At 48.2% G+C, this 25,948-nt stretch overlaps 1 protein-coding gene and 1 pseudogene across 1 annotated transcript in view; both read left to right on the forward strand.

The window, feature by feature from the left end:
• Positions 1-6,517: 6,517 nt before the first annotated feature.
• Positions 6,518-12,142, forward strand: LOC129399743 (rho guanine nucleotide exchange factor 6-like; annotated as a pseudogene).
• Positions 12,143-22,495: 10,353 nt separating this feature from the next.
• Positions 22,496-25,948, forward strand: part of LOC101551817 (rho guanine nucleotide exchange factor 6) — a 149,374-nt gene continuing 145,921 nt past the window's right edge. The window contains exon 1 of the mRNA XM_055122345.1: positions 22,496-22,829. The gene's annotated coding sequence lies outside the window, so the exon portion shown is untranslated. The remainder of the gene's footprint in view (positions 22,830-25,948) is intronic.

The following is a 25,948-nucleotide window of genomic DNA, read 5'->3' on the forward strand; positions in this document are numbered from 1 at the left end:
ATGAACTGCCTCTGGCGCCAAAACAAACTGGCCATTATTCAGCAACTCAAAAATAAATCTCAGAAGAGATCAACAAGCTGCAGAGATGCCTCCAGACCCCAAAGTCACCATCCTGTTAAAAATTTAACTCCAGGGAGCCGGAGAGATAGTACAGCGGGTAAAACGTTTGCCTTGCATGCAGCCGGGGTTTGATCCCCGGCATCCCATATGGTTCCCCAAGCACCACCAGGAGTGATTCCTGAGTGCAGAGACAGGACTAACCTCCGAGCATCGCTGGGTGTGTCCCCAAAAGCAAAATAAATAAAGATTCAAAAACAAATTTAACTCCAGCCATATCTCCTTATTTAAAATTTTAGAATTCCTGGAACATGACATCTCATTCTCTATACCACTGATATACCAGGAATAGAACACTACATTGGGTGGGATGTAAAGTATAAGGAAACCAATCTTGATTAAAAAAATATTAGCGCTCAGACTCAACTTGTAACAACATATTAGTAATCTCTTAATGGCTTAATGGCTCCAGGGTGAGATTGAACAACGTTTTTTTGATTATTTTAGTGAATTTTTCATAATGAACAATACAAAATAAATTATTTAGGACCTATTATTAGGGCGGGATTGGGTGGTGGTCAAGAAAATTAGAAATGATGGTGGTGGGTAGGTGTAATGGTGATGGGATTGATGCTGGAATATTGAGTATAATAAATGATTGTGAACAACTTTATTAATTTTTTTTTGCTTTTGGGGCCATACCTGGTGATGCACAGGGGTTACTCCTGGCTTTGCATTCAGGAATTACCCCTGGCGGTGCTCAGGGGACCATATGGGATGCTGGGAATCGAACCTGGGTCGGCCCCGTGCAAGGCAAACGCCCTACCCGCTGTGCTATCACTCCAGGCCCCAAAATTTTTTTTTTTTTTTTTTTTTACAGCTGTAGCACTCCTTATTTATTTAAAATTTTATAAAGTAGTTGACAATATTTGATTACATTTAATATTCAAACACCAATCCCATCACCATTACACCTTCCCACCACCATATTTCGCATGTTTCCATCCTGAACCCCATTTCCTGCACCAAAGCAGAAACAAAATAATATATTTCCCTCTAAGGTTTTTTGCTTCCTACTTTGAATCCCATTAAATATGGTGCGGCATTCCTGGAGTATGGGTAGGGTGTGTCCTATGACGTGTCTTGTGTCTGTGTTTGCAATCATGCGGTCCAGGGTAAGGTTCATTCGTGGGTGAGGCTTGGCCTGAGATGTGGAGAGCGCAGGCCCCAAAATTTTTAAAAAATAGATTGGGGCCCTTGCCCTTTCCACTCTGGCTCCTGTGTTCATGTGTTGCTAGTGTTAGTAACCATAAAACCATAAAACTGTAACTCACCTGACTGTGAGTCCCTGATTTCTGTATGTATTATTAGCATACACAAGTCCCAATGTTTAAATGTCAAAGTTTTTTTTTAATTATTGTGCTGAGAAGTTTTATGTGTCAATATTAGAGCAATCATCATCAAGCTGGACTCTATTCTAAAAGATAGCTTTTAATGGACCATGGCCATGAAGGTATTAAGTGTGTTAAGATTTTATATGTAAGAAATATTTTAGAAAACAAAATGTAAGCACTAATAAGTTGATTTCAAACTCAAAGTAGTGGTCTCACATTTTATTTTATTTTTATGTTTTGGGCCATACCAGGCGATGATCAGAGCTTACTCCTCTTTTTTGTCTTTTTGGGTCACACCTGGCAATGCTCAGGGGTTACTCCTGCCTCTGAACTCAGAATCAGTCCTAGCAATGCTCAGGGTTCCATAGGAGATGCTGTGGATTGAACCCAGGTGGACTGCATGCAAGGCCCTGTACTTTGTACTATCTCCCTGACCCCTGGTCACATATTTTATTTTTTGTTTTTTGGGTCACATGAGGCAGTTTTCAGGGTTTGTACCTGATGTGTTGTCTTCTGTCAGCACTCAAGTTTCTGGGATTCCGGGGGTTGAACCTGGCTCAGCCATATGCAAAGTAAATGCCTTCCCTGTTGTACTGTCACTCCGGTCCTTGGTCTCACATTTTAAAATGGGAAACAACATTGCTTGGAAAAGTGAAATTTCTTTACTGTACAAATGAAATAGGCATTTTGAGATGTTTCCCTGATGTCCAGGCTTTCTCTCCTTGCTTCCTGTGTATGACGTCACCCATCTTGTCCCCTCACTGACCTTTCCGATGAACGATGCCACTTGTCCAGCTCCTTGGTACTCTGAGAGGCCCTGTGTCTTTTGCTGACTTCTGGTCTGAGATCTACTGCTTTGTAGTCTGTCGCTGATGCTCTGTGGGCTGCTTCAAGGCATGTTTCCCCCCAAACTGCTTTCCTGTCATCCGCCTGGGCACAGGTGAAGGGGTGGGGCCGGAGTTATAGTACAGCTGGTAAGGTGTTGTTTACCTTGCTTCTGGCTACCCTACGTTTGATCCCCGGCATCCCATATGGTCCCCTGAGGAACACTGCCAGGAGTAATTCCTGAGTGCAGAGCCAGGAGTAACCCCTGAGCTTCACTGGATGTGACCCCAAGCGCCCCCCCCAAAAAAAATAAAAGAGAAAGGGGTATACCCTTTCAGGGTTGCATTCATTCTCCTTAGTCATTTCCATTTTCTTTGGCAGTCAACTGTAAAATGCAATTTATTATATAGCTTCCCCTCATGTAGGTGAGAATTCAAGTGACCAGTTGAAAATGTCTGATTTCTTGAAGTCCTCCCTCTCCCCCTCTCCCCCTTTACTATAGTATTAGGTTCAGAGTTTTTCACCCCCTTTACTCCTCCACATCCTATCCCACCCCCCTACCGCTCAACCCCACCACATTCTATTCCCCAGCTCATTAGCTCCTTTCTTTTTTTTTTTTACTTTCTTCTTTTTGGGTCACATCCAATGATGCTCAAGTGTTACTCCTGGCTCTGCACTCAGAAATGACTCTTGTCGGTCCTTGGAGGACCATATGGGATTCCGGGGATTGAAACTGAGTAAACCACGAGCAAAAACTCTCCTCACTGTACTATCATTCTGGCTCCTTATTTGCTCCTTTCTATCTCTACCTGCTTCCCTACCCAGTCTGGTTCCTCTGGTCTGCGATGCTAGCCATAAACCATTGTCCTATTGTCCCAGCATTCCTTGCTTTCTTGACATTTGATCATATAAAAGTTAACTTTTTGTTTTTTCTCCTTTCTTATTTGGCATTTTGGATCACATTCTGTAATGGTCTACACTCAGGAATTATTCCTGGTGATTCTCGGGGGACCATAATGGGATGCTGGGGTTTGAACTCAGGTTGACCATATGCAAGGCAAACACCCTACCCTTATGATATCGCTCTGACTCCACAAACTTAACTTTTAATTATATTAATAAAACTGTCTTCTCTGCTTGGAAGAAGTGGCCTTGTCATTCTGATTTTACTTAATTATTTAGAGTGATATTCTTTAGCTAATGACTTTTTAAATGTGACAGATTTTTATCTAGGAGACCTTAGTGGGCTCAAATCTATGTCTGAGTGTTCAAAATTCCTCAGGATTTGTTCTTCATAAGAGAATGTATATAATATTTTATTAATATGTCTGCTTTGTCTGTACAGTACAATTTGGGTGAGTAATTGTGAAAACTATCCAAATGACATATAGAATTGTGCTTAAGTTGACTGGATTTGAGAATGACATATAAGTCACTTAGCAACAGATGGAATTTTGATGGATTTTTTCTCATTACGTAGGGTTGGCCATGGAGCAAAAGTCAATTAAAATTTTTGATTGAGCTCCTGAGCACAGCTGGATGTTAGCCAAAAACTAACCACTAACAAAAAACAACAGGCCCCTCAAAAATATCTTTTGATTGACTATACTTAGTTTGCTTTTAAGTGAAATTCATGAACATTCAGAGGCCAAATCCTTGTTAGAGAATTATCAACAGAGGGCTGGAGTACAGCAAGTATGGTGCTTGCTTGCCTTGCATGCAACCCACCTGGATTTGATCCCAGCATCGCATATGGTCCCCTAAGCACTGCTCAGAGTGATCCCTGAGCACAAAACAAGGAATAAGTCCTAAGCACAGCCAGGTGTGGCCCTTAAAACAAAAACAGACAAAAAAAGTGTACACAATAGGGGCTGGAATGATAGTACAACAGGCAGGATACTTGCCTTGTATGTAACCATACCAGACTTGATCTCTGGCATCAGATATGGTCACCTGAGCACCCCCAAGAATAATCCCTGAGCACAAATCCAGGAGTAAGTCTGAGAATCATGAGGCACGATCCCCAAACAAATAACGCCCTGAAATAAAATTTAGCTAGAAAAGATATTTGCTTAAAGCCATTCAAAACAAACAAAAATTCTTTTTATAATCAGATCAACTTCCAGTATACCATATGAGTTCACTCATTCATTAAGTTAGTTTTGGGTGCTTGGGATTGAACCCAGAACCTTAGGTATAAGAAGCATGCACTCAACCACTGAGCTACATCCCTGCGCTGTCATTCAGCATTTTTGAACATCTACTGTGTACCAGGCTATCAGGAACTCTGTTGGGAACAATATCATTCTTGCTGTTTGGGTTTTTTGGCGGGGGTGAGGGGCGCATCCAGCTGTGCTCAGGGCTTACTCCTGGCTCTGTGCCAGGTTGACTCTAAGTGTGGCTCAGGGGACTGTACAAGGTACAAGGGATCATTTGATGCTAGTGCCCTACCCGCTCTACTAGTTCTCCGGTCCCTTTGGTTGTTGTTGGTTCTTGAGCTATACCCAGCAGCGTTCAGGGGCCCATAAGCGGTTCTGGTCACGGCTAAGTCATTGAACTTTTTCTCTGGCCCAAAGGAGCAGTGTCACACAAAATCAGAAAAGACTCCTCCAGTGAGGTTACGTACTGGTGGAGGAGTGTTGTCACAGGGCAAGTAGAAGGAGCTTTGAAAATATTGAGTAGCATCATCTAAGCTGGTGATTTGGTTGTGCTGAAACGGATTCAGAAGCTTAGCCGACTTCCCTGCATGCAGGAGGGTAACACTGGGCAGTCACTGTCACTGTCACTGTCATCCCATTGCTCATTGATTTGCTTGAGCGGGCACCAGTAACATATCCATTTTGAGACTTGTTACTGTTTTTGGCATATCGAATACGCCACGGGGAGCCTGCCAGGCTCTGCCGTGAGGGCGAGATACACTCAGTAGCTTGCCAGGCTCTCTGAGAGGGGCAGAGGAATCAAACTGTGGTCGGCCGCGTGCAAGGCAAACGTCCTACCACTGTGCTATCGCTGCAGCCCACACTGGGCAGTATCAGGCATTTTTCATTCTGAAGCTACGGAAGGTGCTCTTCTCAAAGACTTCCCACTAATATGACTCTTTCCACTGGCTTGGAGAATGTTTGAGAACAGTGAAGACCTCTTGTGATGGACTAGTTGTGCCTGTGTGTGCACATGGATGCATGTATGTTCTAAAAAGCAGCAGCGTTTAATGACGAGTGTGCTTTTTTTTGGTTGTTGTTGGAGAAACAGCCTTCTGTCCTGTAGGGCAGACAGAGGACAAGTGTTCTTTTGTTCACAAGCAGTCTGTTTTCAAATGTTTTTCACCTGCTTAGGAGATTGTTTCTGAGCCTGTGCTGAGGGTACCGCAGCTGGATTGTGGAGTGGAACCCGGTCCAGAAAAAGAATTGCTAAAGAATGCAAGTAAACAGGATGTCAGATGTTATCCTTAGCCTATTTCCCTAAACATAGCTTTTTGGCTGCAAAGTAAAATGCCATTCTCCTAACTTCTGCTTGTACACAGTGATGGTGACAGCAGGCACAATCTTCATTTACTTGGCACATTGTCACCGTGCGACTCAACGTGTTTTGAGAGGAATGGTCGTGACACACTGCCTTGGGGAGAGAGCAGGAGGCCACCACCGGGCCATTTCTGGGAAGAATTTTCTCGGCCTACTACCTCCTTTGAGCCTTTGGTGCCAGCACGGCTTCCCAGGAGCTCCAGAACTGTCTGACCTCCGAGCCAGTTGGCACCTTCCTCCTGACAGAAGCCAGATTTTCACTGGGGCGAGACTATTTATTGACAGCATTTTCCCAGACTGGCCTACGAGTGTCTTATTTCCAAGGTCCCCTGAAGTGCTAGCTCACCTCTGTTTTCCAAGAGCACTGGCTTCCTTCACTCTCCTCCCTCCTCACTTCCTTCCCGTAGAGTCTTGCACTGGTGTGTGTGTGTGTGTGTGTGTGTGTGTGTATTTGGCAGGGGTGGGGGCTGGTTTGTGCATCTCGTGTGCAGCTTCTGCTTTTCTCCTTATGACTTTGTCTTGCAGGGTCTGAAAGAACCTGGGTGACCTGGGATTTTTTTCCTTCCCATTTCTTCTCTCCCCACCTCTCTGAGCCTGAACTTAGCTGTCGTCTCAGTGCTGTCAGTTAAGTGGGTTCCTTCCACCGTTGCTTCAGAAAACTTGTTTTAAAGCTTTGTTCTGCGAGCCCCAGAAGAGAAGTCATAAAAAGGAAGCCAAGCGCAGATGCAATCACGGATGTGGCTGAGCCCTTCCAGCCGCCCCAGAGAGCTGTTCAGAGCGTGCCGTCCCCGGTAATGAATCCAGAAGAGCGAATCGTGACATGGCTTATATCCTTGGGAGTTCTAGATTCCCCCAAAAAGACCATCTGTGATCCGGAGGAGTTCTTGAAGTCCTCGCTGAAAAATGGGGTAGTGCTGTGCAAACTGATCAACAGACTTCGGCCTGGTTCTGTGGAAAAGGTAAGGGGGGCTCGGGGCCAGAGAGACCAGCCAGGAAGGTGCCTCTTGGGAACTTGATGTAGGGCCCCAGGCCTTTTCGCTTATTTTCCCCTCTCAGCCCTTCCTTGTGGGGGTTTTTGTTCTTTGCCAAAGTCCGAAAGTGAAAGGGTGTCCGTTACTCATGAGTCTCCAATATGAATGCAGAGAAACTGGTTACAAGTGGCTGTGTGTGTGTGGGGGGGGGGGTTGGGGGGACCAGAAGTGCACCACTATCACAAGCTCTCTGCCGTGGAGATCGTGGAGATTCGGGTGACATCGCCCTGAGCAGCCTGGCCGGGTCTGGAACTCGCCCTTGGTCCACAGGAGCCGGTAGACTAGAGGGTTAGTCTCGCACAGACATGCACGGTGTTTATGGGCTGTTTCGGGAAACCCAGGGTTGATTTGCTTTTCAAAGAAATCCAAGAGTGTGGGGCTGGAGAGTACAGTGGTTAGGACACTGGCCTTGTACACCGACCGGGGTTCAATCCTTGGCATCCCATATGATCCCCTGTGCATCATCAGGAATAATTCCTGAGTACAGAGACAGGAGTAAACTCTGAGAATCGCTAGGTGTGGCCCCCAAATCGAAGAAGAGCAATGCAACCGTTGGCTGGAGAGATGGTACACTGTGGCTCCCCAGGTTCGATCCCCTGCACCTCAGATGGTGCCCTGAACTTGCCAGGAATGATTCCTGAGCCCAGAGCCAAGGAGTGAGGCCTGAGCACAGCCAGATGTGACCCCCCCAACCCAAACAAACAAAAAAAAATGCAAGAGTCATAGCAAGAGAGGCTCTTTGGGAACTCAGAGACACAATTCCAAATGTCATAGAACTTTTTTCCAAGGGACCCCAAGTTGTTTCGAAGGCAACATGCTTTCAAAGTGAAACTGACCTGAGTTTTCTCTAAAAATTCAAAATGGTTCATGTTTGCCCACCCCTGATCTCCAGGACAGGGTACTTCTCCACTAGGCATGTTGAACATATTTCAAAGTAGGACTTGGGAATTCTTTTTTTCCCCTTTTTGTTCTTTTTGTTCTTGTGCCACGCCCAGGCGTGTTCAGGGTTCACTCCAGGCCATGCTGTGGCCCGAAGAAATTGTACTAGGGTCAGCTATATACAAGGCGAGTGCCTTAACCCTTGGCGTAGCTCTCCTCTTCAGCCTCGAGAATTATTTCCGTAAGGTCAGGCAGGAATGTGCGGGTGTGTGCTTGCTTTTTGGAACTGGGCTGCATTTTCACTGAGCGCCAGGTTTAGCTATCATGGCTTCATCGTGCAAGGCCGAGGCAAAACGGGGTCGGGGAGAGGGGTCAAATGGAGAGATCTCTGGAAATAAACATTGAAGGGAGGGGAAGTCCAGTTAATACCTTAAAGCCAGAAGCAAAGAAAAAACTGCGTTTCTCCAGTTTGCTTGCCTCTGTGGGGGGGAAAGGGTTTTGCTAGGAGCTGTGGCTGGGGGGGAGGGGGGGTGGGGGGAGCAGAAACTTTCAGTGACTTTTGAAACAAAGCCCTACCAACCGTTTAGCTATTTGCATCACTTCCTTCAGGGGTTATTTCTCTTCCTGGATTGACAGAGATGCCCCCCTCCCCCCACACCCTCACCCGCCCTGCCCCTGCAGGAAAACCTTTGATGATTTCATTTTTTAAGCCAACGATGAATCTGGTCAGCTTGACCTGCGGTGGCACACGCTCCTGGTGACATTTGACCATATTTCTCTAGTACTGCCTGGAGCCCCAGTGTGAAGCCGACTGCGTCGCCAACATCAGTGACTTCCTGAAAGGATGCAGTAGCCTGCAAGTGGAGGTAAGTTGACTCAGGTGACCTGCTTCTTGTCCACCAACTGGCTCGATGATTTCCCCGGGCAACAGAGGTCACCTTTGATGGCAACCAGGGAAGAGATTGTTGGTCTCCAGAAGAAGCTGCTTAGTTCATGCATGTCAGAGGCCAGTTCTCAAGCAAAAAAAAGCCCAACCACAAAAATTTATCCAGAGTGTCTTCACAGGGCTGCAGCAGTTATGGGAGCCCCAGGTTTAGTTCCTTCTTCCTGGTTCAGCACTCAGGGGTCGCTCCTCGTGGTGTTCAGGGACCCTAGGGGTTGCCAGGGATAGAACCTGGGTCAGCTGCTTGCAAGGCAAGTGCTCCCCCCACTGTACTATGGCTCCAGCCTTCTGATGCTCCGCCCCCACCCGAACGCAGGCCTGAACAGTTTGTGCGGTGGGCTTTTCTTGGGAGGGGGACAGGTAGCCCTCTAATATGGGAAGAGAGAAAAGCCATATTTTTTCCCTGGACACTTTATTAATTTTATTAATTCACAGTACAATGTATTTATTATGTTGCCCTTTGGATCACACCCGGCAATGCTCAGGAGTTACTCCTGGCACTGCAATCTGGAATTACTGGCAGTACTGGGAATGCCGGGAATCAAACCCAGGTCAGCCACGTGCAAGGCAAAGGCCATACCCGCTGTACTATTGCTCTGGACCTCCCCTGACACCTTAAATTACCAAGGAACCATGAACTAAGGCAGAAATGGCTGTACGATGGCATGGCATTATTCTCTGCTATCTGTCTCCTTACCGTGTGCTTAACGGTGCTATCATTTGACCTGCCTGTTAAGTTACATCTCGTGCCTCTGTGTTTTGACCTATAGGAAGGGCATGAGAGGTGCCTCATGAGATTGTTTTTCTTTGGGGGGGGGAATGTTTAAGGATCAAATGAATGGCTGGGCAAGTGGCTCAGTGGTAGGGTACTTGTTCTGCATGTGTGAGGCCCTGGCTTGTATCCCTGGTAACATACACACACACATACACAAGCTCTAACCTCAAAAATCTATGAACTAATATATGAAGCATGCATAGCAGACACTCAGGAGGCAAAAGGTATAGACATATAGTCGTCATTTTTTGGGTAGAGAAATGTCAGTTTTGGTTTAAGCATGAATCTTGATGCTAGAATTCTTGGATTCAAATTTCAGTTTTTTCTCCCTGCAGTTTTATTTTTTTTACCTTGGGAAAACTTACTTAATGATGTTTTTAGGTCTCAGTCTTCTCATCTGTGATATGGGAATAATAATAGGAACACTGGCTCATAGAATTGGTGGGAGATTTCAATGAATCCATACTCCCACAAGCCTGTCTAGCACTTTGTAAATGTTCTCTATGTTAACTATTAGCCATTGTCGAAGTAACTTTGCCTCCTTCAGACTATTCCCAGAAGTTACCCATAGCATTACCCTTTTTTTTTCTCTTTTTGGGTCACACCTGGCAATGCTCAGGGTTTACTCCTGGCTCATGCACTCAGGAATCACTCCTGGAAGTGTTTGGGAGACCATATGGGATGCTGGGAATCGAACCCGGGTCAGCTGTGTGGAGGGCAAATGCCCTACCCGCTGTGCTATCACTCCAGCCTCTACCCATAGCATTAGACTATGGTCAACACAAAATTTCTTCATATTTTCCTTTTCCTCCTCCTTCTTTTGATTTTTGGGCCACATCTGGTGGTGCTCAGGGATTACTCCTTGCACAGTGCTCCAGGGTCACTCCAGCACTGCATGGGGTGGTAGCATGCAGTGCTGGGGATCAAGCCCAGGCTTCCTGCATGCATAACATGAACTTCAACCTGCTGAGTTATCCCTACGAGAGTATCTGGTATCTGAGAAATCCTAATCCATATTTTCTATTACTCAATTCTCTCTCTCTCTGCCCCTGTATGTGTGCATGTACATACGTTTTTTGAGTTAGATTTGGCTTGAGACCATTCTATATCCCTCATAGGAGATCTTAAAACAGATCGCTACATTTTCTTTTCAATGTGTGAAAACAAACAGACCCTGACAAGGCTATCAATGATTCCTGCACTTTGAAGCTGCCAGAAGGAACTTCTATGGAAAGGTTCTTATTTTTTGAATTTTTATTTATTTAACTTTTTTGCTTTTTGGGTCACACCCGGCGATGCATAGGGGTTACTCCTTGGTTTGCACTCAGGAATTACTCCTGCGATGCTCAGGGGACCATATGGGATGCTGGTGATTGAACCCGGGTCGGCTGCGTGCAAGGCAAACGCCCTACCAGCTGTGCTATCGCTTCAGCACCAAGGTTTTTATTTTTTGAGGGAGGAGCATACCTGACTATGCTCAGGGTTTTCGTCTATCTCTGCACTCAGGGATCACTCCTGATGGGCTTAGGAAACCATATGGAGTGCTGGGAATCGAACCTGAGTTGGCGACTTGTAAGGCATAAACCTTACCATACTATCTCTCCGGCCCCTTTGCAGTTTTTTTTTTTTTTTTTGCTTTTTGGGTCACATCTGGTCATGCACAGAGGTCACTCCTGGCTCTCCTTCAGGAATTACCCCTGGTTGTGCTAGGGGGATTATATGGGATGCTGGGAATTGAACCCGGGTCGGCTGTGTGCAAGGCAAATGCCCTACCTGATGTGGTATCACATTAGTGCCCCCTTTGCAGTTTTTTTAAAACATTTTATTTTATTAAAGCACCATGAGATACAGTTACAAGCTTTCATGTTTGAGTTACAAGCATACAACGTTCAAATACCCATCCCTCCACCAGTGCACATCCCCCACCACCAATCTCCTCAGTGTACCCCCCCTTTCCTACCTCCCCCTGCCTCCATGGCAGACAATTTCCCACATACTCTCTCTCCACTTTTGATTTGCACTTCTTTTAAAAAAGAATTTTATTTTATTTTGGGGTGGGGGTGGCACACCCAGCAGTGCTCAGGGAAAACTCCTGGCTCTTCACTCAGTAATCACTCCTGGTGGGCTTGGGGGACCATATGGGATGCTGGGGATCGAACCTGGGTCAGCCGCATGACGGCAAAGGCCCTACCTGCTTGTCTCTGCAGTCCTAAGAATACTAGATGATGCAGAAGCACCTTCTGGTTCTGGCATGTTAAAGAATAAGTCGTGGCACTAAAGTCAATTTTCCTGAGTGCTAACTCTCCTTTAGCACCAGAGCTGTCTTTATCCACTCTGGAGAGGAATCTTCCTCAAAGTATATCACAAATGCCTGTCTTCTCTAGGGCCCTGAACATATTTTGATCTCTTCTTTTGTCATTCAAGCTGACCGGAACAGTGTTTTAATATGTCAGAAGCAAAATCTGGCATCCTGGTCCATGCTTGCTCTCATTTGACTTCGGTCAGCATATTGGCTTGGGCACTTATAGCTTGTGTGACTCTGGGAAAATCTCCTTGGCTTTCGAAGCTCCAGTGTCCTCATCTGGCTAGCAGAGACGGGAATATTATCTACAGCACTGGATTGTTTTCAGGGAGCAAATGAGATCATGCCTCTACAGCACTCAAATGTCCCTGTGATGGGAGTTGTGAACATAGCAGTTGTCCGCAGCCACCGTTCTTAGTGGGAAGAAGCAGTGCATGCCAAATTAGGTCTACAGGGCCCAGGACGATAGCCCAGTGGGTTGAGTGAATATTTGGCATGCAAAAGACCTGAGTTCCATTCCCAGAGCCGCATGGTCTCCGAAAATCTGCCAGAAGTGACCCCCGAAAACATAGCTGGCAGGATTCCCCAAGCACCATCAAATTATGTCCCGAAGGTTCTCAGGGGCCACCCTGAGGTACTGTCTAAGTCTAATCGCATTGATATGCACGGAATGAGAGTGAAAGCTGAGCTGGTCAGGCGACAGCGGCCCAGAATACTGACCCTCAACTGTCTAGCTCCCAGGTAACTAGGAGACGGAGCTAAACATAAATATTTGCAAATGTCACTTTAGATAAAGCGTCTCTTTCAGAACTGGAGTGCTATATAGCAGGAAGGTGCCTGCTGGTATAGGATAAGCTTAAGCGACTTGTGTTGATGCTGTTTAAGTGTCCCCAGAGTGAGAGAAGCAGGACTTACCTCTTGCGCAGAGCGCAGTATTCATTTATCAAAAGAAAGAGTGCCAGCTCAGAATGGTCAGTTTGGAAATGCAGGACGGTGGGGCCAGGCTGCCGGACATTGCACAGTAGAGGAAGAGCTGGGAGGCACGGGCAGTTAACACTGGGATACAAAAACATCGTATCTTGTTCTGTTTGTGGTGCTGGGGGTTGTTTGAATCCTGGGCGTCTGAGCTGCTTCCTTTGATCCTTCTGAGGCCTCTCTGGCTGTTCCCGACAGCTGTGTTTTTTTGTAATGACTTTTTAAATTTTGTTTTCATAAGGTTGTTCACATTCATTGATTACATTCACTATTTCAACACCAATCCCACCACCATTACACCTTCCCACAGCCATTATTTCAAATTTTCCCACTGCCTGCCTGCCAGGGGGAGGATGCTAGGTAATTTATTTTCTATTGCTTATTATAAATATCAGAGAGGGCGCGTGCTTCTGGAATTCTCAAATTGTAAATGGTTGGGGTCCAGAGTATCTCTGTAGGGAGCTAATCCATTTTTGAGATTCATTTTGGAGTCTCTGGATCAAGGCTGTTGATGCACTGAGATGGTGCCCGAGGCAGATCGTGGGTGTGACAGGCAGGACCCCAAACTAGCCTGTCTTCACTGCCCCCACGTGTCTTGGATTCTTAGTCCCTGAACCTGGATACTGGGGTTTTCCTTCTGGAAGCTTGTGGCCGTCGAAGTTTCATCTGGAGGGGGCGGAGAGGGCACACCTGCTCCATCTGAGGTGCCCGGGTGGAATTGGCTCTGTATGGGGTCCGGAGAGATCTCTGGGAGACAGCTCTGGTTTTGGTTTGTGCTGGTGGTACCAGGGATCGAACCAGGGCTTCACAGATATGGGGCATCCATGAGCTACAGCCTCACCCGGAAGAGGTTTGGGTTCATGTGTGTGTGTGTGTGTGTGTGTGTGTATGTGTGTGTGTGTGTGTGTTTGGTTATTGTTTTGGAGCCACACCTTGCAGTGTGCAGAGAGTATTCCTGGCTTTGTGCTCAGGAGAGGTCCCCACTTCCAGGTGCTCAGGTTACCATATATGGTATCAGGGATTCAAACCTGGGCCGTCTGCCTGCAAGGCAACTGCCTTCAGCCCTGGGCTATCTCTGAGGCTCTGCCTATATTCTCTTAGGACTTCAGTGTATGAGGATCTCCAAAGCATGTCACAACTAATATGTTGTCTGGGCAGCTGCTGAAATTCAGCCCCACAAACAAAACACCCCAAGGCTCCTCCTAAACTCTGATAATGTCCTTTGAAACAAAAGATTTAAAACATTTTATATAAAGTTATATTATCTAGTCCCTTTGGGGCTCGTGTTTTATTTTATTTTAAATTTTTTATTGAATCACCATGTGAAAAGTTACAAAGCTATCAGGCTTAAGTCTCAGTCATACAATGATCAAACACTCATCCCTTCACCAGTGCACATGTTCCACCATCAAGAACCACAGTATACCTTCCATCCCATCCCCACCCCTGCCTGTGTGGCTGATGATTTTCACTTTACTTTCTCTTTACTTTGATCACATTCAATATTTCAACAGAAAACTCAATATTATTATTTGGAATTTCCCCCCAACAATCATACCTGCTGAAAAGGCATCATTTGATAATTTGGTTTCCATTGCTGAGAATGAAGAGCACACGAGGTTTTGGATTTCTGGTATTTTATTAATTAAGTCCAGAGAAATTTCTGCCAGAAATCACATAATTGCAAGCTCGTACCTCTCTTTAGTGGGCCTTATAAGATGGTGGTCGCCACGCCGCCGCCAGGGAAAGGAAAAGCCGAGAGAGAAAAACCTTTCCCCTCCTGGGGCAGCATGTGGCCGGAAGGGCTCGTGTTTTCGATATCATATCTAAGAAAGTGTCCCTAATCTAGGACATGATGACTGACTTTCTCTGTTCTTCTCAGAGCTTGGGCTGGAGTGATTGGACAACTGGCGGTGCGCTAGGGTTCCATCCCCAGCATCCCATAGGGTCCTGTGAGCCCACCAGGAATAACTCCTGAGCTCAGGGTCAGAAGTAAACGGCCCCAAATAAAACCTAACCAAAAAGGATGATACTTTCTTTCACTGAATTCACTCATGTAGCAAGTTTTCAGACCAAAAAGCACAAATCCTCCAATCTCATTATTTTCCAAATCCTTTGGACACTTCTGGATCCCATAAACACCCATATCGATTTTAGGATCAGCTTATCCATTTCTGCAAAAGAATCAGCTGGAATCTGGGTATACAGCATATGTATATCCCCCCCTCGTTGCCTCCCCCGTGGCTCCCTGGGAAAGTATGGCTATGTTGCCAACAGTAAATCTACTGGTCCATGAACACAGCATGGCTTTTGCTTTATTTAGGTCTTTAACTTTCTTTGAACAATGCTTGCTAGTTTTCACTGTACAGGTCTTACATGTACATCCTTGGCTCAATTTATTCCAAAGTATTGTATTCCCTTTGGTGCTATTATAATTGTTTCTTAATTTCCTTTTGACATTTCAAATTAATTATCTGTATCACTGTCATCCCATTGCTCATCCATTTGCTCAAGCGGGCACCAGTAATGTCTCCAAGTGAGACTTGTTACTGTTTTTGGCATATCGAATATGCCACGGGGAGCTTGCCAGGCTCTGCTGTGTGGGTGAGATACTCTTGGTAGCTTGCCAGGCTCTCCTACAGTTACGGAAGAATCGAACCCGGATCAGCCGCATGCAAGGCAAACGCCCTACCCACTGTGCTATTGCTCCAGCCCAAATTATGTGCAAACATATTTAGTTTTTTTTTGTTTGGGGGCCAGAGCCAACAGTGCTCAGTGGTTACTCCTGGTTCTGTGCTCGGGGATGCACGGGTTGGGGAGGGTTCAGACCCTAGTCTCTTGCTCTGCCAGGGATCCAACCTCAACCTGTTACACGCAAAGCAAGCACTCCATGCATGCAGTGTCCCCTCACTCCAGTCCTTATTATTTATGTTGTCCTGCTGTGTTAGGGACTGAGCTGAAAGCCACACACATTAAAGACATTTCCTCTACCACGAAATCAGGGACATAATTTTTATTTTAAAAAAGTTTTGGGGGCTGGAGCTATAGTACAGCAGGTAGGGTGTTTGCTTTGCATGCAGCAGACCTAGGTTCGATTCCTGACATTCCATAGGGCTCCCCGAGAACCGCTAGGAGTAATTCCTGAGTGCAGAGCCAGAAGCAGCCCCTGAGCACTGCCAGGTGTGACACAAAAAGCAAAAAAAAAAACATGCGGAGGGTAAAAAATAATTTTACTCTTTCCTTTCTTTTGTGGCTATTATTATTATTATCAATGTTTTATTATTATTATTTTGGGTTTTGACCATACCCAGTACCCAGCAGTGTTTGGGGCTTACTCCTGGCTTTGCGTACTCAGGAATCAGTGCTTTGGGGACCATGTGAGGTGCTAGGCATTGAACTCAGGTTGGGTGTCCACTTGTCTATTGCTCCAGCCCTTGTGTCTTTTGTGGGGAGTAGAGGTCTTATACTTTAGTTGTGGTGCCTGTAATCACAAAGGGCAGTGCTTCCGGGTCACACTGGGCATGTGGGGTGCTGCTAGGGATTGAACTCTTGGTTCTGAGCTTGCCAGGTAGGCACTCTACCACTGAGCCATCCTGGGGATCCTGTTTTCTTAATTTCACACTTAAATTAATTTAAATATTTCATTTGTAAATCAAGTCGAATGTATTTCATATTAATCTAGATTAATTAGCTTAATAGTAATTTCATTTAAATCTAAATTAATTAACTTAATATTGATTTCATTAAAATTTTTATTAATTTAATATTTAAAATATTTTGGGTGCTGCTACCCCCAGCTGTAGTCAGGTTTTTCTCCTGGCTCTGTGCTCATGAGATCATATGCAGTATTGAAAATCAAAACCAGGTCGAGCGTGTGCAAGGCAAGCTCCTTAAGTGCTGTAATATGTCTTTAGTCCTACAACTGAGTATTTTGGTAATTCTGATCTTGTGGCCTTAAACTTTGCTCACTTGTTCAGTTCACTTGTTCAGCAGTTATCAGTTTCTCTTTTTTGTTTCCTTTTTGGGTCACACCTGGCGAAGGGGGTTACTCCTGGCTCCGCACTCAGGAATAACTCCTGGTGGTGCTCGGGGGACCATGTGGGCCATGGTCTACTACCCCATTTGTAGTACAAATCCTGAATATAAGTGATGAGAGCTGGTCTTTTTTGTTTGTTTGTTTGTTTGTTTGTTTTGTTTGTTTGGGGTATACCTGGCAGTGCTCAAGGGCTAATTCCTGGCTCTGGGCTCAGCGATCACTCTTGGCAAGCTCAGGGGTCATATGAAATGCCAGGGATCGAACCCAGGTCGACCATGGTGTAAGGCAAGCACCCTACCGTCTGCGCCATCACTCTGGCCTCTGGGTCTCTTGGTCTTGCTCCTGATCGTAGGGGGAAGCTTAAGTCTTTGCCCCCCATGAGCTGTGATATTAACTGTTGTTTTTCTGTTAAATGTTGTTTTTAATGCCCTTTTCCAGATTGAGAGTGTTCCCTTCTTATCCAAGTTTTATGAGTGTTTTATATATTAAAATTATCTGGGGGGGTTTTGGATCATACCTAGAGGTGCTCAGGGACCATTCCTGGGACCATGCGGTGTTGGGGCTTGAACCCAGCACCCCCACATGAAAAGCAGGTGCTCAGCCTATTGAGCTATTGCTCCAGACTCCTTTGAGCATTTTTATTCTGAAAATGTGCTAAATTTTGTCAGATGCCTTTCCGTATCTTAATATTTATTTAATTAATATTAAGATATAAATATATCTTAATATAAATATAATATAAAGATCAGCATTCATTTTTCCCCTTTACTACCTTGATATGTTCTGCTACATTCATTTAATTTTACATGTTTTTATTTGTTTGTTTTATGGCCCATTCCTGGCAATGCCCAGGGTTACTCCTGGCTTTGTATTCAAGACTTACTCCTGGTGGTGCTCAGGGGTCCATATGGGATGCCAGAGATTGAACCCAGACTGACTGTATGCAAGGCAAATGCCCCTCCCGCAGTATTATCTCTCTTGCCCCATGGCCCCCATTATTATATGTTAAGTCAATTTTGTTTTTCAGGATAAATCCTAGTGGGTCATATTGTAGAAGCATATAAAAATTTGTGCATGGCTATGATTATTCTTGAAGCAACTTTCTTTGCAGGAATGAAGTAATGGAATTAAAATGGAGTAGTTACATTCAAATTTCACCATAAAAGATCTATGCCAAGTTTTATTCTGGGGATAGTGTAGAAATCACTTTCTTCCCTGGACAAGAAAGATCACTCAATGAGCCTGAGCTCATGTGTTAAACAAAATGAAGGTTGGGCGGTGGAACCCTTGAGCATCTCCCAGTGTGACCCCCAAAAGCAAAATAAGTAAATAATTTTGGGCCATGCTCACCAGTACTTGAGCTTATTCTGTGCTCAGGGATCACTCTTCGAAAAAGGAGCTTAGGGGATCATATGGGGTGCTGGGGATCGAACCCCAGTTGGCCACTTGCAAGGCAAACAACCTACCTGCCATACTACTGCTCCAGCCCTGGATCTCATGCTTTGCATGTAGCAGGCTGGGGTACAATCCTCAGAAGCTCCAAAAGTGAAGTCTGAGCTCAGAGTCCGGAGTGGCCAAAAGAAAGTGTTTTCTTCCCTTCATCCTTGGCAAGGATGGAGATGACTTTTCCCTGCTACTTGCTGTAGTGTTGCATGAGAACAGTGTTTCATTGGCTGCTATCGTTTGCATTTCCTGATCGCTAATGAGTTTGGACATCTTGTCATCATTTATAGTCCATTTTGTTTCCTTTATTTATTTTTTCTTTTGGGTCATACCCAGCGATGCTCAGGGGTTACTCCTGGCTCTGCACTCAGGAATTACTCCTGGTGGTGCTTGGAGAACCATATGACATGCTGGGGATTGAACCCAGGCCAGTCGCATGCAAGGCAAACGCCCTACCCCCTGTACTATCACTCCGGCCCCCCTTGTTTCCTTTCTGATGAACTTTTCTTTTTTGTTTACACAGTGGAGAAGGTGGTAGGGGGGGTTACTCTCATGCCTCAAGAGAAAAATTTTCCTTAGCATTAGTATAAGGAAAACACCTCTCTTCTATGTTATTATAATGACAGGAAGTCTCTTGCTAACATTCTGGCCATGGTAGTTTTGTTTTGGTTCTGCCTTTGAACTTGGTGGGAGTCCGGGGCATGAATTATTCTCTTTCTGTTTGGGTTTGGATTTTGGGTCTCCCCCCCCCCACATAGTGCTCAGGCTCCAAGCTCAGGGAGAGCTCCTGTCTCAGCTGGGGGGGGGCATGATATGTGGCGCCTGGTTGGCTTCGAGCAAGGTAAGGGCCCTCCCAGCTTAACTATCTCTTGGGTCCCACAGAAGTCATTCTTCTGAGCCTTCTTTTTGTTGTTTTGGGCCGTACTTGGCAGTGCCCAGGGCAGTTCTTAGCTTAGTGCCCTGGGAAGTGTGTAGTGTTAGTGTTCAGGTCCAGTGCTTTGGCCTACAAAACAGGCTCTCCAGAACATCAAATTCTCTCTCTCTCTCTCTCTCTCTCTCTCTCTCTCTCTCTCTCTCTCTCTCTCTGGCCCCCTTTGCACTTTTTTCGTTTCCTTTTGGCGGCACATCCAGCTGTGCTTAGAGCTTACTTCTGGCTCTGCACTTGGGGATCACTCCTGGTAGGCTCAGGGAGCCACGTGGGGTGCCCAGGATAGAAATGGGGTTGGTCGCATGCAAGGCAATTGCCCTACCCATTCTGCATCACTTGGAACCCCCTTTGCACATTCTCGGGAGTTTGAAAAACCTTTCTGACAGTATAGTCTTGACGACAGTCCCTTGTGAAAAGTCTAGTCGTGTGTTTTTCTTTTCTAGTTGTTTTCAGGGTATACCTAGTGCTGTTCAGGGATTACCCCTGGCTCTACACCCCGAGATCAGTCCTGGCAGAACTTGGAGGACTATATGGGATGATGGGGATCGGACCTGGGTGGGCTGAGTGCGATGCAAGCAAGTATAACCCGCTGTAATATCTATCTGGCCCTGTGATTTTACTTTCAGCCTGGCCTTTCCCTTTTTTAATTAAATCATCGTGGATGCAGTAACACAGCTTTCATGATTGAGTTTCAGTCAGACAATGATCGAACACTTATCCCTCTGCCAGGGTGCATTTTCCACCATCAATGCCTCCAGTATCCCTCCCGCCACCCCACCCCCTGCCTCTGTGGCAGGCACCTTCCTTCTTACTTTCTCTACTTTGGGGCATCTTGTTTACAATGCACATACTGAGAGACCATCACGTTTGGTCCTTTATCTACGTTCAGCACACATCTCCCATCCTGAGCGGTCCCTCCAAGCATCTTTGACTTACTCGTCCCTTCTCCATCCCAACTGCCTTCTCCCCCAGCACAGGAAGCAGGCTTCCAACCGTGGAGCAACCCTCCTCGGCCTTTCCCTTTCTTTCATTCCTAGCAGGTCTTTCTGTTTTGACCTTTGCCACCTGAGTTGCCAATGCACTGCTAGGAACATCTGCCACCTCTTCTGGTGCTCCCGGCCCAGACTTTCTTTGTAGAGAAGTGGTTTCTTTTCGTTATGTTTTGTTTTCATTTTTTGTTTTGGGGGGCCACATCCGGCTGTGCTTGGGGTTCCTCCTGGCTCTGAACTCAGGGATCACTCCTGGCAGGCTCAGGGAACCATATGGGTTTCCCAGGATAGATCTGGGGTTGTCCCCATGCAAGGCAAACGCCCTACCTGTTGTACTATTGCTTATGTCAGTAGAGAGGTGTTTTCTCATGAATGTGCATGAGGCTCAGTTAGTACTTCTTCCTCTTTCCCGCTCTCCCTTCCTCCCTCCCTTCTTCTCTCCCCCCAATACCAGCTGGTAGCTGCATGGCTTTTTCTCTGCCCCCACCTCCTCACTGCCTCCTGTCTTCCTGACTCACTCCATCTGCCTTGTCGCTGAAGCCCTCCCCAAAGTAGGACCTGGGGGATGGACAATTTGCTCTTTCCCAAGGGCTACTCTGGAAGGAAGCGGTTCTGGAAGGGGGGCGGCAGGTCCTAGAAAGATTATGAGTCAAGACTCGATTTCCACTGAGAGCCCCAGTCTAGGGGACCTAACCCTCCCTGAGAAGCTTAAGGCCAGGCAACTCCCAGCTGTAATGGGGACTCAGTCCACCTTCCATCAAGCTCCCAGCCAGCCCCCCTCTTGAAGTTATGAGTCCCCTCCTCGGGAGAGTGAGAGAATGAGAGAGGGAGAGGGAGGGAGAGGTGGGGAGAGAGAGAGGAAGAGGGAGAGGGAGGGAGAGAGAGGGGGAGGGAAGGAGGGAGGGAGAGAGAGAGAGAGGGAGGGAGGGAGGGGGAGAGAGAGAAGGTGTGAGCCATGGGGGGTGGAGTTTGGGGTAGGTGGGAGGGAAACTGGGTAGGACCTTGGTGGTGGGAAATGTGCACTGGTGGAGGGATGGGTGTTGGAACACCGTATGATTGAAACCCAATCCTGAACAGCTTTGTGATGGGCTACCTCATCAATAAAAAAGATAATAAAAGAGACCCCTCCCCCATCTGTAGGCATAGACCAGCTTGGGGCCTGGGTAATGGCTTAAGGGCCCAACGTTCCTGTAACTGGGCACATTCCGTCCTTCCCCCCTTCCCGGGCAAGGCTTTGTAAATCTCACTACTCCAATCCGGCTAGTGGGTTCCCTCTCCTGTAGTGCGGTGGGTTCGACCAGGGTTCGATCCTTGGCTACCGGTTTGGTCCTCTGAGGCCCCCACCCCGGGATTAATTCCTGAGTGCCGAGGCAGGAATAAACTCCCGATTATCACCGGGTGTAGCCCCCCAGTCCCCCTCCCCCCAAAAAAAGGGATTTGCCTGTGACTTTCCTGGTGAGCAAAGCTGACGCTCCTAATGCAGTTTCCCAGAGTTACCTGAAATGTCACCCCTGGCTTCGGGCCATTCCGATCTTTGACAGACTTCAGGATGTTCCTGCACCAAAAACAAACACCCAAACGCGACACTCTACATCGCTCCCCCACTTGGGCTTTCGGTTCTCCCGGCAGGAGACTGGTTTCTGGGCCTGGGATTGGAGAGTCCTGGAAAGGGGCATCCCTGGAGAGTTGGGGGAAGCGCGGGCGAGGTGGGGGGGCGCTGTCTGGGCATCTCCCCGCCGCGCCCCAGAGCTCAGGGGACCGGGTGGCCGCAGCGGCTGCGGGGATGGGGGGAGGAGCGGGACCACCGGGGAAGGGCGCGTCTGGGTGGTCGGGATGCCCGCGGCCGCGGCCGGGCGCCAGCAGTGCGGGGCTGGGGGCCGAAGCCGGCGGCGGCAGCATGCGCAGTGCGGCCCCCGCCGCTCCCCCGCGGCCCTGGCGGCGGCCACCGCCACCCCGGCCCCGGCCCGCCGCTGCTCGGCCCTGCGCACTGTCACTTCCAGTTCCTACTTTGGGCGATCCAGGTCCGGGTCACTGCTTCCCCGCCGCCGCCGGCCGGGTCCCTCCAGGCCGCGCTCCCGCCCTGCCCGGCCAGCTTTCTGGCTCCCGCAGAGAGGGGGTGCGGAGCCGCTTTCCGGGCGGGGGTGTCCCGAGGTGCTACGAACGCGGGTCCCCCCTCACCCCCCCCCCTCCACCCGCAGCCGTTTCCCCCACGCTCCGCGTTGCCCTCGCCCGGCTTGCCGCCAATGCACCGAGCGGGGCGCGCTTGCAGCACCCCGCTTTCCACTACCGCCCCCCTCCTCCCCAGCTCCCGGCGTGCCGAGCAATAACTTGAAGCAAGAATCTGGGCGCGCCATAGGGCTTTTTGTTTGTTTGGTTGGTTTTTGAAGGCATTTGAAAAAAAAAAAAACCCGGACTGGAGAGGTTGCGGACGCTGCACAGAGTTTTTGGAGACGGGCGCCCCCTCCTCGCCCGCGTCCAGCAGCAAAGTTGCAGCCACCCCTCCCCGCCCGGGCGAAGCCGAGCCCAGCTCTCCAGTTTCGCCCTGGTGGCGGCGGCGCTCAGGGCAGGGTCCCAGCTCCCGCCGGGGCCACGCTTCCCGCAGCCTTGGCACCGGCTCGCCCGCGGGTTCGTGGGCCCCGTGACTCGGGAGGGCGAGCCTCGGCCGGGAGGCGGCGGCGGCGGCGCCACCGACGGAGCGAGTAGCCGGAGGACGCACGGGCGGCGGCAGAGCCAGGTGACTTGCCCGGGGACGATGGGTCAGGGGAAGGGGACATCCAGAGGGTCTGGGGGGGTATCGAAGGAAGCCAGTTAGAGAGGAGCGTCCTGCCCGTCCCCTGCGGTGGCTGCCAGCCCCGGCTGCGGCGTCCCTTCTTTGCTAGGGCCTCGCTGGGAACAGCGATCCCGGGTGGCCCGGAGCGGGAGGAGGGGGGGGCGCCCAGGGCGCAGAGCGGGGACGCGCCAAACTTAGGGGTGAGTTGCTGGTCTCCGGCCGCCAGGTTTGCATCCGCCCGGATTCCTTCTTCCCCCCGCCGGAATCAGAACAAGAGTCAGCAATACTATTTTTTGCTATTCAATTTGATGCCTCTCCGCGCCCCCCCACCAACCTTCCCCCCCCGCCCCCCATCCCCAGCATCCCAACACTTGGGAATATTTTCGGCGTTGGAGTACAAAGGTCTGTGTCGGGAATGTTGGAGGGGAGGGAAGCGGAGAGCTGTACTTCTGCAAGGGGGTTCCACCGCGCCTCTACTCCATTTCGAGTTTGCGTTTCCAGTCATTTAGGAACCCAACAGGTATTCGAGCTATTTTGTTTCTTAGCCGGCGAGTGGCGAGCCCTTAAGTTTATCTCTCGCCTCCAAAAGGTTCTATTTTCATTTCGGGCTTTGTTACCGGTTGGGGCTACAGGGGCGACTCACACGATTTTCTTCATGTGTAGTGGGAATCGAACTACACTCCGGGGTGGTGGGGTGCATTTTTTTTTCTATGCCGCTAGGTATATTTTTTTTTGTCCGAGCTTCACATCATCCAACCAAGCAGTATGCAACAGAATACATTTCAGCGGGTTGTTCAGCAAAGTCCTAACCTTTTCCAAAAGCCATATTCGAAGGTCCAAATTGCTTTACTAACTTATATTTCCCTTGGCAAAAAAACACACACACACACCTCGATTTGCCCTTGAACTTCCTATCTTAATTTTGACATTGACCAGGGGAAGAGGAGCTTGGATGACATCATTCACTCCAGCTCCAGTCCTGGTGTTTGTGACAGAGAGACAGCACCTCTCCTAAACCTAAGGCCTGTAACTGCCCTTGCACCGGAGCTGGGAGGCATTTCCAAGGATTTCTTTTAAGCCAAGTATTCTGCTACATGCCAGGCAGCGCTGCAGTTCCTGCTTACATAAGTGAGCCAGTGTGGTGGCCAATGTGCTTTTCAGCTGCTCTTATCAGAGTTCTTGGTCTTGGGGGCTGGGGAAGGGTTGACAATGACGGGAGTTTTGGAACCAAGTAAAATTCTAGCGAGTGCTATCATCTTGGCGTTTCCTTCTGGCTTCATTTCTTTCTGAATGGCCTTGGCTTATCTGAAAACTCACTGTGCCCTTGTAAAAGATAGAAGAGAAATGGCATTACTTTTCGTTGGGAAGACGGAGAAATAAGGAAAGTGAAGTCACATCACTTCCTGCAGTTTACCAGTCCAGTGGATGGTCCGGATTGGGATCCCTATCTCTGCTCAGGGTTGGGCTTGGTTGTTTGCTTTTGTTTGTTTCTTTTTTTTGTTTGTTTTTTTCCCTTTTTGGGTCTCACCCGGCCTCACGCAGGGGTTAGTCCTGGCTCTGCACTCAAGAATTACTCGTGGTGGGGCTGGAGCGATAGCACAGTGGGGAGGGTGTTTGCCTTGCATACTTATGACCTGGGTTCAATTCCCAGTATCCCATATGGTCCCTTGAGCACCGCCAGGAGTAATTCCTGAGTGCACAGCCAGGAGCAACCCCTGTGCATCGCCTGGTGTGACCCAAAAAGCAAAATAAAATAAAATAAAAAGAACTACTCGTGGAGGTGCTCTGGGTACCATATGGGGTGCCAGGGTTCGAACCCCGACTGGCCGTATACAAGGCAAACCACCTTCACGCTGTACTATGGCTCCGGCCCCTGCTTTTGTTTCATGGCTGATTTTTAGTGAAAGGTGGCCTTTAGCGTGGCTTGTTTAGGGCCAGGGCTGGAGGACCGTGTGGGTGCCAGGGATTGAACTTGGAACTCCCATGGACAAACCATGTGCTCTCAGCCCCTGGGTCTTATCTCTGGCCCTAAAAGACGGCATGTTATACAAGAGTGTATCATTTGGCACGTTGTGTGGTGGCTCTGCGTATCTTCCTCCTTTCTATCCTATCCTTTCTGCCAACTCCCAGCTTGGCTGTGGTTTTACTTGCACGGGGGCCGGCTCTGTCTTTGGGTGGGGCCAGCGAACAAAGCGTCCCAGAGGAGGGCTGGGGGGGCGGTTTGCCTTTTCCCCTCTCTGTTCATTTTCAGGAGAACAGGTCCTGAGGAGAAGGAGCGGCTAAGGACTCAGAAATGTCTGATGTTTGTTTGACATCATCCAGTCCAAGTATAATATTACTTGGGTCTTTACAAAGGAACTCATTCAGGAGGAGAAACTGGAGCGCAGGCGTTTTGTTCACACAATAACCTGCTGGCCGGTGGACTTAGATATAAATGTGGGCACAAAGGAGAGAAGGGATTGAGTACCTATCGCTACGCAAGTACTTTCTATGTTCTAGGCACTGTGCTAGACACTGTCAGGCTTAACCTCACAACGATCCCTGCAGGGAGATGGTTTGGTGCCCATTCCACAGAGGTGAAAACTGAGGTCTGGGGAAAGAGCCAGAGAAATGTCTCAAGCTGCCATTGCAAAACAGCTGTCACTGTCACTGTCATCCTGTTGCTCATCGATTTGCTCGAGCAGGCACCAGTAATGTCTCCATTGTGAGACTTGTTGTTACTGTGTTTGGCATATCGAATACGCCACGGGGAGCTTGCCAGGCTCTGCCGTGGGGGCGAGATACTCTTGGTAGATTGCCGGGCTCTCCGAGAGGGGTGGAGGAATCGAACCCGGGTTGGCCGCGTGGAAGGCAAATGCCCTACCACTGTGCAATCGCTCCAGCCTCGCAAAACAGCTAGAGAATATAATTCTTGATATCCCTTATTTGAGGTGAGGACCCATTTCCTCACCAGGTGCCAAGCTGGCTTCCCAAAGAGCTATTGATAGACACAGACACACCTCGCCTCTCAGTTCTCTGACATGACCGCAGTGTCACCCAGGGTGCTTTTCAAAAGCGCAAATGTTGAGTTTTGCCCCTACCAC

Source organism: Sorex araneus, chromosome X, assembly GCF_027595985.1.
Source record: "Sorex araneus isolate mSorAra2 chromosome X, mSorAra2.pri, whole genome shotgun sequence".
NCBI classification, from domain to species: domain Eukaryota; kingdom Metazoa; phylum Chordata; class Mammalia; order Eulipotyphla; family Soricidae; genus Sorex; species Sorex araneus.